At 56.6% G+C, this 2,369-nt stretch overlaps 1 long non-coding RNA gene across 1 annotated transcript; it reads right to left on the bottom strand.

The window, feature by feature from the left end:
• Positions 1-494: 494 nt before the first annotated feature.
• On the bottom strand, positions 495-1,664 carry LOC129338054 (uncharacterized). Its single transcript, XR_008597873.1, has 3 exons — positions 1,404-1,664; positions 1,032-1,083; positions 495-672 (listed from the first exon to the last, which is right to left on the bottom strand). It is a non-coding gene; the product is annotated as an uncharacterized LOC129338054 (long non-coding RNA).
• Positions 1,665-2,369: the final 705 nt, after the last annotated feature.

The following is a 2,369-nucleotide window of genomic DNA, read 5'->3' as shown; positions in this document are numbered from 1 at the left end:
CGAGTGGACCGTTTCCCCTGCCATCTCCCGCTCCCTTGCAGCGGCAGCTCGCACCACCCTCTCCCTTGCTTATCGGGTGCCAGCTATTCTCCCCACCGGGGATTGATCCCCCTCCCCGCTCACATGCCCCGCCCCAACCCTCTACCTGGCCATAGATGCAGGGGAGTTAGCCGTGTTAGCCTGTGGTAGCGAATTCAAAAAGGGTCCCATAGCACCTTTAAAACTATCCAATTTTATTGTGGCATAGGCTTCTGAGAATCAAGTTCTCTTCAGCAGATGGGTGGTACAGACACTGGTCAAATACAGAGGAGGAGGGGGGGAGGAGGAGGGAGGGGGCGGGGAGGCAAGACGGGGTGTGTCGGATACATTTGTGGCAATGTGCAGGTGGGGAGATGTGACGGGAGTGTTGGGGGAGGGGCGGAGGACGAAGTCAGACTCGCAGACACAGAAAACAGTTGTTGTACATCTCGTTTTATTGCACTGGAAAGAGCGGGCTTGCGTTTAGGCTGGCGAGGGAGCCGGAGCATTCCACACAGCCCTCCTTCCCGCTCGGAGGGGCGGGGCTGGGATGCAGGCCGCGGCGCGACGGTGCTTCCTGGGCTGCAGCCAACCGTCCGTCAGAGATGTTTGGGGAGGGCGGGGCGCGGGGGAGCAGCCATGCCCTGGACGTGCCTGTGGGGGAAAAAGACACGTGTGGGCTTTGCCTCGTTCCACTGGCAAGGCAAGCCCCACACTCCGCCATCCGGGGGGGGGTTGCACATGGTCGAGGGCAGCAGCTGATGCATGACGGTCTGGTGAGGATGCACTCGGCCTTGGCAAGCCTTTACCTTTAAGGGAGAGAATGAGCTGGTCACAACAAACACCTGGCCACATGTGGTTTTCGAGGCGCCTGCCTCTGAGGCAGCCAGGGGCGGGCATGGTTGCCCCCCACCCCTGCTGGGCCTCACCCAAAGCGGCAAGTGAGCGGGTGGGTTCAGGTGAATGGGCGGTTTGCACTAATCTGCGGAATGCCCCCCCCACCTCCTCCTTACCTGTCAGCGCTCTGTCGGTCATCACCAGGTGGGAGCGCAAGAGTCAGGGCACCTGCAAGGAAACGGGAGAGCATGCGGTTAATTTGCAAAGTGTCATTCCCTTCTGCCACGGAAGGGTTAGTTTGTTTGTGCTTAGTTAGAAGCAACTAGCATGCATCAGTTAGCTGTGGAGTCATTCTTTCTATCACGGTAGAAAGAGAGTTAGGCAGTTAGGCACCTCTTCCCCTTTATGCGAAGTTCCCCCAGTTTTTCGCAAAGTCCCCTGAGTGCATTCTGCGCCTGCCAATGTGAATGCCCTCAGCCCGTTTCGGTTTTCAAAGGGGCAATGCCACTCAGCAGACGGGCAGAGCCTCCGGCCGAGTGCTCACTTACCTGGGGGTTTGGGCGGTGCTGGCCGGATGTTTTGTAGGACGCGGTCGCAGGTGATTGGGTGCAGAGAGGGGGGCTCGTCCATGCCGGGCGCGCACGCTGATTGGTCCCCGGGATAGTTCTCATCCTATGCTCCTTCGGGCCATAGGGGCGGGGCGAGGCGCTCAGAGAGGGGGCTGATTTTTCGCCGTTCCATGGACGCCTATGGGCTACGCCTTCTTTTTCCGTGGCGTAGCTTTTTTGCGCCGCTGTGGGCGTTCCCGCTTCTGGAGGAGCTTAGGGAGCGGACTAACTCCGACCCCGCCTTGCTCCCCGCCCCCCCCTGCGTCGGCGTAGGGCTCTACGCCACTTCTGCGCCGCCGCCCAGGCGCCTGTGGCTTGCACCGGTGCTGGCCCGCCGGCGGGCCAGCGCCGCGTCCCAGCGCGGGCGGAAGGCCACTTACGCGGGCGTACGGGCTAGATGCGCCCTCGCAAGCCTTAGTTCGGTTCCTGTTCACTTTCCGTGCCCTTCTTAGGATTGGGCTGATAGACATGTCGAGGGTCATATTGGGTACCATGCAGCACAGAAATCAGGTTTATAGGTTGAGGTTTTGTTCCCCATTCATCCTATACTTGTCTTTGATAGCTAATGTTGCCACCTAGGGAAAAGGCACAATTTCAATCTAGCATTTTTTTAAAAAAAAAAATATTGATTCAGTGGGAATACTAACATACATTTAGTATCCATACTGAATTCAAAGGAAACAGTTAATCTGTGCTGGTATTGTGCTACATATGTGTTGATGTCTGGCGCAGAAATGTTTTATAAATAAAATGGGTTATTATGATTTTCTGAATGAAAGAGCAATTTCAATATCGTGAACTGGTCCATTTTCCAGTTCATCAGACTCTTCCTCAGTCCTCAAGCCCCTGTGGTCTTCCAGTGCAAATGAGGTGGCTTGCCTTTCTCTACAGCTTTTGAAGCCTTTT

The sequence above is a fragment of the Eublepharis macularius genome, chromosome 11 (genome assembly GCF_028583425.1).
Source record: "Eublepharis macularius isolate TG4126 chromosome 11, MPM_Emac_v1.0, whole genome shotgun sequence".
Lineage (NCBI taxonomy): Eukaryota > Metazoa > Chordata > Lepidosauria > Squamata > Eublepharidae > Eublepharis > Eublepharis macularius.
The sequence above is the reverse complement of the archived record's forward strand: the minus strand, read 5'-3'. Positions and strand labels throughout refer to the sequence as shown.